The sequence below is a fragment of the Aythya ferina genome (genome assembly GCF_964211825.1).
Source record: "Aythya ferina genome assembly, chromosome: Z".
Taxonomy (NCBI): Eukaryota; Metazoa; Chordata; class Aves; order Anseriformes; family Anatidae; genus Aythya; species Aythya ferina.
This window is the reverse complement of record NC_140299.1, coordinates 55,651,699-55,663,743: the sequence shown is the minus strand read 5'-3', so window position 1 is coordinate 55,663,743 and position 12,045 is coordinate 55,651,699. Positions and strand designations below refer to the sequence as shown.

Here is a 12,045-nt window from a genome sequence, read left to right as displayed (position 1 = left end):
CACATTAGAAACTATTTTCTCCTTAAGTTTACACCTAAATTTAGCAGATTTGTTTTATAGAAAAAGTTTAAGTACGTGCCTGTTTGTTGAGAAGCCTAGATTACAATTTTTTTCTTTTCCAATCTTCTGTTGCAGAGGTGGAACTAAGCGGTTGGTTGCTTCCAATCTTACTGAACTGATTCCATCTGTTTACAAAGAAAACAGCTTGACTTTTTTCCTCCTGGATGAAAAACAAGATTCTGTTTATAGCAGAATGGCATAAACCATCTGCAAGGCTCCTTCAGATCAGTGGGAGTGATTTAACTTCCGTTCAGTACAGCTGTAGATCTTGTACAAACTTAAAGCTGCTTTCATTTATAATTCATAAAGGATTGACCCCAGTTTTCCAGATGGATGTATTTGCTGAAAAAATGTGTCACAGTCTTCAAAGGCTGTGATTTTGCCATAGCACACACTCGTTCAAGTTATGGCCTATTTTATGCTACTAACAGTTCAAAATAATTTAAATAGCTCTGACTAATTTAAACAAAGCAACAATAACATTAAAAAAGCAAAAAAAAAAAAAAAAAAAAAAAAAGCCCTCTCAGATGCCATTAGTATTTATGTAAGGTATCCTTCAGCTAGCGTATGTATTTTGATAAATAGATTCTTCATTTAGTTAAAAGAAATATTAGGGTACCCCAGTAAAACAAACCAAAAGTGAAACCATGAATTTGCAAAGTTGCTTTATAATTTGTCATTTCTGCTATTGGATTTCAAAACATATGTGGTATTTGACAACAATAAAACAAAATTAAAAGACCTTATAGTATACTGGGAATTATGCACTTATGATTGTATATATTCTAGAAAACAGCTTTATTTGTTGTTTTCATAACTACACACATTTATAAAACAACAGCAGAAAATCAGGAGGTAAGTACTGATATAAATATTTAGGTGTATCTCTTTAAATAAAAGCAATTAGCCTTGATAATAATTTTGTTCTTCTGTCATATGTGAAATGTTGACTAAGATAATGGATGTCATTCCCATATGAATCATTATACTTACATACATACAGAGGAGAAAGTTTCTTTGTTTTAGAGATAACAACACTAAATTGTGATCCTACTTGCTTAGTCTTTGCAGACCATTGAATTTAATCAGAAAATTTTGTCTGACAATTCCAGATATTTAATACACATACAGCTGAGGAGCAAAAAAGTAAATAAACAAACAAACAAAAATCTGTAAGATCACTAGGACTACTAGTATAATATACAAAACAAAAGGTATAAATATACTTTTAGGATGAACAAGTAGATGTTTTAAATGAGTACATTTGGATGTCGGCATTCACACTGATCAGTTTAAAATGGCTTCTGTCGGAGAGGTAGAGATAAATGAGCTTTCTTTAGTTGGCAATCTTGAATCTGAGTATTAGTCACTTTTTCATTTCCAATGTCATTCTTAGGGAGAAAAAAAAAAAAAAAAAAGTTTTGTTTATTAATATATTCAGCTGTTTGAGACATTTATGCATTAATATAGAAATTTATGCGTTAATATGGAAAAAGCATTATGTTTCAAACTGAATATGTGTATGGAGAAAAAGCAATAGGAAGTTTTTATGATTAGAATAATCAGCTAAAATGAAAATAAAATCTGTAAGTAAAAGAAACCAGCAGAAATCTTTGAAAATTGCTACGTAAACTGGTCTGGATGGTTAAGTCTGTATGCACAATTAGCAAGAGGGCAAAGTTCTGATATGGACATTTACTGACTTGCTTAATGGAAACGCTGCTTTTTCAGCTAGCATACTCTCTTGTGTTAGTAAGGGCCAACTGCAATGTGCTGTTTGACACCTATAGCAGTAACACTTTGGTATAAACATAAGCCATCAAGCCAACAGCAACAAAAAAAGTTAAATAAAAATTCACAGGAGATAGTACATGCAACCAGTGCTTTGATGTGAATTTTTAGTTTTAAGGCCACAGTAGCTGATAAAATGTTAACAACAGAGCTATATGATACAGCTTGTAGAGTGACCCGGATAAGAATAATCATCTTTTATGACACCTCTCCATCCCCACTACCTCTGGAATATAGGGTAATCCAGAAAGTATTAAGAGACCCATTTGAATTTCCTCTCTGTCACAGTGAAAATCACAAGGTACTAATAAATACTATATCACAGCCACCCACTATAAGTGTTACTATAACCCAAGGCACTGTATGTCCTTCTCTACTAACACCATAAATAACTGATTATGACACTCTAGGGAAGATGGGTGGTTATTTTCAGTTATAAGCAGGATCCATGTTCAAAGAACAGATTAGAGATAATTATGTGTGCATTTATCTCTATTAATTATTCATTAATAATTATGCATGTTTATGTCTCCTGTCAGCTCAGCCAAAAAGTTTTGAAGACAGTCTCATCATAAGATAGCTGGAAGCAAAATGAAGGCTTACACTCCATCTTTCAACAAACAGACACTATGCATTTTGTAGAACCTAGATATCTTCTAAATCAAAGTGTGTTCTACCTTACTAAAGTTTCACCTTCACCTTGTAAAATGCAAAAAGCTGAAACAGGAATATGACCAAAAACTTACATGCTTTCCTGATATTTAAAAAATAAAACATCAACATACATGCATATGCAAAATAATAACTACCAAACAAACAAACAAAAACACTTATTATGAATATTTGAAAGGGTCAAGCCAAAGAATTACTAGAACTTGACAAAACAGTAACAGCCCACAGTCACTTTACTGCAGAGAACTGAATTTCTTTTTAGATATCACTGAAAAGGAATGAAAAGGAATGAAGGGTACATCTGTCTTTTTTCTTGTTGGAAAGAACAGATTTTTTTTTGAGCCATGATTACTAGAAATGAGCAACAAAAAGGGAACAGGTCCTTCATATCACTCCCACAGTCATCTATGCCACAGAACCACAAGTTCCAAGTCTGCGCTTACCAGCAGTAGCTGTAATGATAATCAGCCTCAGAATATTGCTGTGTCAGGACAGAACTGAAAAATACGATGATTCAGCAAATCATGAAAAAGTTCACTGCTCTGTCAAGAGAATGTGACAAGATTTCACTGTTACATACTTACCCATCTACTTCAATGATAATGTACATTTTAAAAATAATCTAGTTTATATTAATTAATACTACTTAAATATAAACACTTTACCAAATCAGAGCTATTGCTAGATAAATTTATTACATAAAACAAAGTGTAGGCACTTTGTAGGTACTGAAATCTCTAAATCTTGTTAACAGTATGCACTGAGCATGTATGGTGAATGTGTAACAGGAAACTCTGTACCACAGCATGCCAGAAGATGAAGCATCTTATCTGCACAGTCCCTTCTCAGGACACTTCCCCAGCTGGCTCCAAAGGCAGAGTTGCTCATGGAACTGCCACCTAGGCTGGCCATAACAAGGTGCATGTGGAAAGATAATTAGAAAGTCCCAGCATGCTAGTCTTGTGATTTCACTACTGAATTAGGCAGTGAGAATCTGCTCTACAATTGTGCACTTCAAGCTTTATCTTTTAAAACTAATCTGAATGAGGTAGGCTTTTGTTTTTATATTACCCCATCAGCTGAAAAGAGTTTGATCAATCATTCTATCATGCTGTCCTAACTTGGAAAACCTTACCTCTGCAGTCATTTACACAGAATAAGCAGATTCACTTTGCACAGACATCAACTGACATGATAGTTCAATCTTATTTCTCAACTTTTTTACTGGAAACAGTCTCTTTGTACTGCTGAAGAAAATTCCCCTGGAATGTACTACTCAATTTTATTCAAACGTACTGTTACTTTTCAAGCATTTCCAGATAAACATACCTTCATTTTAAAAACAGCAACATAGTAACACAGAACACACAAAAGAGGAAGTTGGTGCGTAAAGGACATATGCCTTCAGTTATAAACTGAAATGATAAAGTTTGGGGAAAAAAAAAAAAAATCCAACTTGCAATGCTCTCTTCTTTACTCCACGCCAATACATGTATAACTTATTAAAAGGGAAATTTATTATTTCTGTATCTTCATTTCTTCTACTCTGTTAGCACAGAGTTTTGTTTTACTTCTGTTATTAACAAAAATGCTTAAGAATAGCAGTATTTATTATACAAATACTGTTGCTTAGTGCATTTTCTAATACATTTACATTAATTAGAAGGAATTTATGCTTGCTCAGAAAATTCAATATATCTTTCCCTGTTGCATTTTGTGTCTCTTAATATCTCTTAGTTTTCCTCTTCCTTTTTCTTCATTTCCAGGAAGATTCTTGATCTTTCATTTAAAGTCAAAATCTTAAAAGTTTTGGCTCTCCTCATCAAATCATCATTGTCATCTAGAAGGAACTGAGAACCATAGCTTGCTTTAGTTTTTTGAAAACATTTTGGGGAAGGAATGGAATAACAATCATTAAATATTTGTAGTCATCAATATAAAAATAAACTTTGTTTCTACTTCATTTCTCTCATTCATTCTTCACGAATCCCATCACCACCACAACTAATACTTCATACTTGTCTCCCTAACAGCATCTGCTTAGCATATTCTTTTCTATAAACTTCTTGTGGAAAGCTTTACCTGAACCTTGTTATGTAACTTAACGTCAACTTTTCCTCACAAGTCCATTTAATGACATTATTACTTGCAGTCTTGGAAGCAGAAGGCAATCTAATCCTTGTCTTTCAGTTCTACTCAGTATTTTCCCCAGTGAACAACTAGTCTGAGTACAACGATTTACAAATACTGAGCTAGTGTCTTCCTACACCTCCCAGTTTGTCTCAGAAACTATCCTTTCTGAAGGTCTTATTGAACTTCTGCCTGGCATAGGACGCTGGTGCAATTGCTAGGCCGTCCCTTGTGCAAGCAGTAACTAACGCTCTTAAGAAACACAGCATTCCTCTGAGTTAATAAATACAACTTACCTTGCCTGAAATTCCCTTCTTTTAACCATTCTTGCCATCTTCTCCCAAGTCTGTAAAGCAACAGAGGCCATAAGTGAAGGAAGAAGAGGATAAAGCATGGATGGAAACACAAATGGCAGTCACACACTGTACAAGCAGAGATGCACTTTTCACACTATGGGAGGCCTCAGTAGCTGTTCAAACAGCAGGGTCTGAGTAAATCTCAGCTAGTCTGCCATGAAGAGAGTTATTACTCCCATTTCCAGGGAATTATAGGCTACCTGGTATAAGAGACTAAGAAGCAAAAGAGAATGATGTCTCGAACTCTCAGCAGAAAAGGTTGTAGCCACATTTTAAATTGGCTTAGAAAAGAGCATCCTGCAAAAGGCCAGCCTCCTGGAAACCATCTGAGACATCTCTGCAGCTGTGGTCCTGGCAGTGGGCAGAAGGGAAGGCCTTAGCAACACCTTTCTCTAAACACCTTTCTAGAAGATTCTGCACATGCAAAGTAATGGCTACTGGCTTATAAATGTCAAAGCTCTGAGGGGCCGTGTGTGCACCCACCACCATCACAGACAGACCAGAGACATCGCTGGAACCCCGGGCAGTGATCTGGACCTTTCCCTCTAAGTCTATCACCCTCTCTTACACTCTCTCTCCCTCATATCTTGTGGGCCATTCAGCCCTTTGAAAAATAACAAGGTGTAAATAGCTCCTGTTATAAACAACAACGTTCAATCAGTTTCAGCCAGAATAGCTTCTGCTGTCATTAAAACTTTTCAATCAAACGTTTGCTGTAACATCACCTTACTGTCGCCCAAGGGTACTTTGAACATCAGCACTCACCGAGAGGATCATCGAGGACGTCCCCTCTGGGCCTCCACACCTGGGCTGCACCTGCCAGACAAGAGCTGAAACCCAAAGGGAAAAATATCAAGATGGCCAGCTTGCAGCCCAGTCATGCTGAAGTGGATATTAAAGTTGTGTCCTGTGTCTGACAAGACCCAAAGTTTCTTAAACAACAGCATACCTGCGGGAAGAGTCCCCAGTTAAGCGTCCTGTTGCACAATGTCAATTCTTTGCCAAATATAATGAGAAAAACAATATATCTGAAGCAGTGTGTCATTAAATAACCCTAATTCAGAAATCGAAAACCAATTTTAAAGTAGCAAGTCTAAAGAAATTTCTGTTTTTTTTTGAAACAAGACCTACAAGAAGGGTTTCCACTCAAGATAGCAAAGCAAACTAAAACCTTAATTAAACAGCAGACCTAAGAGAAGGAAATAAAACCAGCCTAAAGACAGGAAACTTGTGTAGGTTAGGATCTTACCTGAAAGGTTAGAGGAAAGGAGGTAAGGAATCACATGGACTCACTGGAGATGTTAAAAATAAATGGATCCAGGGTATTTTGACAACTTAGCGTATTTTTTAATGTGGTTACAGCTTGTTTTGTGATTACCTGAAATACACGAATAGGGATATGCATGAGATTTTATGCCAGACCTCCACGAATCCACAAAGGAGTTCACTGTGAACTTCTACAGAAGAATTTTTTTTTTCTTCTAAAAGAGAAAATAGTTTACTAAAAATAAATTTAACTGGAAAATACATTACACTTCTGAAGATCTAGCATGTTGGAACTTTGAATTTCCTGGCAAATGTCATTGAAGCATGAAACAGTAAGATTTGAATTCTGTTTTAATTGAAAATATTGCTACAATTTCAACCAGGAAGCTGCTAACAAAGCTTTCATAATAAAGATTTTAAAACAAAATTGTTTGTTTCTAAATTCTACACATGCACTCAGTTTTATTTTGACTGAAAATGTAATTATATTCTTAAAGTCAAGAATTATATTCTCTTAAAACTGAGACTACTGCTGAATTATGCCAGTTATACAGCCATTTCAAATTCATATTGAGCTTTTTTTTTTTTAAAGAGAAAGTAAATACTTCCAACAATCCTTTGCTTCAGAAAATATAAGTACCCTTTCATGATAAATTTATGTGTGTGTGCATGTACAAACACGTATATGCATGAAAAAATAATTCTTCCCACAGTACTTGTCTTCAAGAATCTCACTGATCAATTTCTTATTCTATCATGGCAGCAACTAGGAATTAGTTTTATGCCTTGCAGTAGATGACACTTTTTGTGTTAATCATGCTACAAAGCTCAAATTTCATAGCTAATAACTAAAATTCAACAATGTGAGGGATATGCTAAAGGCCACTTCAAACTTCAGAACAGCAAATCTATTTTCTGCTCATGGTTAAGTATATTTACATTTCTGGAGGCCTGAATAAAGAGGTCCTATTTACACAAAGGGTCAGCCATTCTTGAACTCTGCATATTGAATGGCATATTTTCTTTAGTCACTCATGGTATGGGTACAGGACAAACACCTCAAGTTCAGGATTTCTGCAGATATTCTTTACTTATTGCAATGTGGAGGTGTGTCATTTCTCTGTTGTTAATGTTTTTAATTCAACAACCTTCTAAGCAGAGAGGGAGTTGTTACATAAAATACAAGGACAGCAGTAACATGAAACTACTTAAACTTACAACTGAATTATGTTGTGATATTATTGTACACAGACAAGCGAGAAAATGACACATCTAATAAAGCAAGATGAATAAAAATAAAAATAAAAATAACAAATCAAACAATGAACAAACAATTCATAAGAATCACCTCACTTAGTTTGCTACACTGTCCTGGGTTCAAATGATATGACTGAGGTTGGGGAATTACACATCCAATATTGGTATACTACAATTTGAACTTTTGAGTTTTTTGAATTTTTGATTTTTTTTCGTTTTTGTTTTATTATTATTATTATTATTATTATTACTATGGCTTCACAAAGATGGAAACAATTTTGTTTCAAGGAAAAAAAAAAGTTTTTCTAGTTAGAAAACATTCTGGTTTAGGCCACTTACTTATTCACATTACACTAAAAGGGACCTCAGCATTTCACATGCTTCATTTCTCAGCACTATGACAGGAAAAGCTATATCTTTAGATAGTCCTGACAATGATATTTCTCGAATTCTAGTAGGAAAAACTCTAAAAACTCATGGACACATGTAGCCCATTCCTTTATGATTCCATTACTTTTTTATATATATTTTTTTCCCCTAAAGTGTTGTCTGAATTTCTTTCTTTCAGTTTATGCCTGTTACATATCTTAAAATACATTGCCCAAATCTGAAATGGACACCTTTCTCTGTGTAGCAGACTTTTTTATGGTCAAATATCTATGTTTCTAAATATTCAGAGCTTTTCTAAACTTCTTTGACTAAGCAGCTGCAATTCATTCACTTGTACCTAGCAGATCAAGATTTCTAGATCTCTGATCATGTTCATTTGTAGCTGTTGAGACACTGGGGATCAACTATCTGGGGGCTTGGCCAGAGTAATTCAGTTAAAATTCAAGGCTGAACTTTGAAAAAAAGCAATGCTGAGCACTTCCATTACCAGGGCTATAGACCTGTTCATTCATCAGAGAAACAAATTTGCTAAACATTCCTTCTCTCAGTTAGTTTTTTTCTCTAGTTAGTTTGTTATTAAGCAGATAAATAAACAAATCTAATTCTTTTATATTATTCTAGCACTGGCAATTAAATAATTTCTTTCACATTTTTGTGTTTTGTTTTGTTTTGTTGCTGTTCTCAAAATCATGTTATTTTAAGTACATTCCATTTGTTCTATTTTTTCCTATTTTTGTTACTTTGTTGACTTCTTGATTGGACAAGTCTGTCACTAAAAATGAAGTTTCCAAGCCATACACCTTTCTTGTTCTTGCTGTATAAAAGTTGACCTACAGTCTGCAGTATCTAAATGTTTTATTTTCCACTTTCTAGTTAGGGATTAAATTCTAGACCTCCTGCTCTTAAATTTTCTCTGAACAGAATGATCCCTCTGGCGTTATTCTCATACAGCACATTTCTGAGTTCCTTGAAATCACCTGTAACCCCTGACGACTCTCATGGAAAAGCATGTTTATGTGTTAAAATATGTATGCTCAGAGACAGATAGATAAAGAAGCCCCCTTTACCATGCAACCTTAAATCTGTGTGTGTGTGGTGGTTCTACCGTGCTAGGCAGCCAAACACCACAACCACTCTCTCACCCCTCCCCCCCAATATAGTGTGCAACAGTGTTATCCACCTTTTCTAGGATGCATAACTTACAAGCATAACCCACTATTAACAAGTAAGCAAACATTTTCAAGCTTGACATTTCTTACAAATTGCTCTAATTGTCTCATACGCAGAAACAGAGAGAAACCTGACTCAGTTGTTCTGTTCATGCTCTCTAATACAACAAAACAAAACTAACCAAGCATTTAATTTTACCATTTAACAAATACACTACTTACAAACACAGAGACCACAATACTGGCTTGTGAAATCAAACCTGATCTCCTGCTTGATTATTTCTGTTTCAAAATCTGTCTTGCCTACTGAGACTCTACTGAGAGAGGTTCAAGTCATTGCATGTTCTAGTGGAGACAATTGCCTATTCATTTGAAACCACATAAGCATATTTCATCTATACAGCTAAAAAAAACACCCATGAGATGGTAAGGTCTTGCTGTTTTATTACAGGGCTGCCTATGAATCAGTCACTATACAGACAAAAAAGTTTCAAAAGTCTTTTATTAGCTCTGAATCAGAAGTGATCCAAGAATCAGCATTTTCTCATTCATCTTCCTTCACTGAACATTATCAGGAATCCTCACTGATCAACAGAATTATTTTGCGTAGGTTGGCACATCTGGAAAAAATGGATTGCATCACTCTTCATGCTGATAAATATTTTAAATTACAAACAAACTTTGGTTAACATACTTATTCAAAGCACAGAGAAGCATAACTAGAAACATGGGAAACAGATATGCATGAAAGCAACAGACAAATGCAGCAAGCATAATTTAGGTGATTTAAAATGTAAGGATTTGGACCTAAGAAATGTTCTGCCAAAAGTCTGTAAAATTCGGTTTTACTATTCACTGAACTATAAAATACAAAGTTTAGAAATGTATATTTTGCACAGTGCAGATGGCACACGATGTGAAACTAAGTCACTATCACATTCCTTCAGAGACTGATGACGTCTAGTTGCGTGATGAATGTGCCTTAGGGAGGCTGTGGTAAGCTCTCATAGGACTAACATGAAGATCAGTGTTTGCCTTGTGGCAAGCAGGTGTTGGAATAATTTGTTAAGTTTTCCTTTAAGGGCACCCTGTAAAAGCAATAAGGCTATGCAAAGGAATAGTTAATGTGGTGAAATAAAAGGAAGCTGATTATGCTAGGTGAAAGGCCACAATCTCCTTTAAGCACCTGCAAGAACAACTGCAAAAATGCTGATGTTTATAAAGTAGCCTCCTGGGACTATAATGAAGATGTCAAAACTTCAGGCGGGCAGCCTTTCTTTAGTCCCCTTAAACCATCTGTGGATAATGTGTGGAGGGGGGGATGATCTCACAAACCACATAATCACAAATTTCGTGTCTTTTAGTCTCTTAAAACAAATATAAAAACAAAGATCAAAGCCACCATCTAGGCTGTGCTGATTGACTTTCTGAGGAACAGCCCAAAGCTAGCATAAGCAAGCATTCAGAGTTCTAAACAATCAGTATCAAAAAAGACTAAACAAGAACATGTTTATCTACCAAATATCTTCTTGTATCCTTTTTCTGTTTAAATCTTCAGCCAGCTGGACATTCAATTTATTGAAAGCATGCCTTCATTTACTAAGAACATGAGTGTATTCTTATGGATATGGAAATATATGTTTATAGACAAAGTAGAGAGAAAATACATATTAAGCTGTACATAAAATGAGGAAAACAGCTGAGAAAATACGTACTCAGGCAGCGCATCAGCTGGTTATCTTTTTTTTTTTTCTTTCTTTCTTTTTTTTTTTTAACAGGAAGTTTTTATTACAACTTATTACATAGTTTGTAAAGTCCTGTAAAATCTCTGATGTAAAGTCTTATATTTCATATTGAAATGCAAAGAACCTGGATTTAAAACTACCACTTAAAGATGATATTTTTATGGAAACTTGAATTCTATCACTGTTTTTGATTCAAAGTGTTCCAAATCATTATTTCTCATAATTACATGCAAATTGACATCTCATATGAACACATGGATTTCTATTTTATGTCATTAAGAGACTGAAAACAGTAATCACAAACAAAAAGTAACTGAACTCTTTCCAAAGTCTGAAAGTCTACAGACAAAATTTGCTTCGGTCTTTCAGTAAACCAAGCACTTGCCCAAATTTTTAATCTTTCTGGATCCTGCTTCTCTAAAAGTCTTCCAATGTTTTTGCTAGACACAGCCTGATTTCATATGGCAATAAATATTTAAAACAAGAACAGACCCAAAAGCACAGGTTTCCTGCAACAGACACCGAGATTTAACTCTTAGTTTTTCACTAATCCAGGAGCTCCAAATGTCAAAAATAATTTACAGCCTTTTTTGTCTTGGTCCCTCATTAGCTGTGCTAAATGTCCTTGGCATCAAGAAATGAACTAGCCATTTACACCCTGTAGTATCCTTTGAATGGTTGTAAACCAATAACACATCAGGAAAGCTACTGCTTTGCATCATTAGATTTATTGAACTAGCAGGGAACCATTCTGTTGCATGACTGAAGTCACTATTTGACTAAATAAACATTTAATGTATTTTAACTCATGTTTCATGCCTACATCACGGCTTACAACTATTGCAACTATACATTTCAGCCATTTTCCATTTTTTTTTCCATAACTGCTTCTGATTTTCTTCAGTCTAAACAAGACAAACTATAAAAAGGTCTTGCTCTGCCAAACTGCCAACCTGCATTGGTAATTTACATATTAATAATTACATACATAAAATAGTAAAGCATTACTTAGCACAATTCATTAACAAAAAACAGTTTACATGTTGCCAGAGTTGAACATCACACAAGAAATGCTAGACCTGTCGCCTTTACATTAATATGCAATGCAGGACTTCAGCAGGTGCTCAACCTCATGAAATCATTTTCATGAACAATTCGTCATGAAAAGTACTCTGACTGAAATACAATTTGCAATAGAGACCAGTGAAA

General features: G+C 34.8%; 1 long non-coding RNA gene across 6 annotated transcripts in view; it reads right to left on the bottom strand.

The window, feature by feature from the left end:
• Positions 1 to 839: 839 nt before the first annotated feature.
• LOC311427769 overlaps positions 840 to 12,045 on the bottom strand; it is a 32,814-nt gene continuing 21,608 nt past the window's right edge. For 4 of the 6 annotated variants that reach the window (XR_014687542.1, XR_014687543.1, XR_014687546.1 and 1 more), the window contains 5 exons: positions 6,259 to 6,387; positions 5,775 to 5,958; positions 4,950 to 4,999; positions 2,967 to 3,065; positions 840 to 1,451 (listed from right to left, as the gene is read on the bottom strand). This is a non-coding gene — a long non-coding RNA (uncharacterized lncRNA). The remainder of the gene's footprint in view (positions 1,452 to 2,966; positions 3,066 to 4,949; positions 5,000 to 5,774; positions 5,959 to 6,258; positions 6,388 to 12,045) is intronic. The other 2 variants (XR_014687544.1, XR_014687545.1) reach the window with 2 other exon arrangements.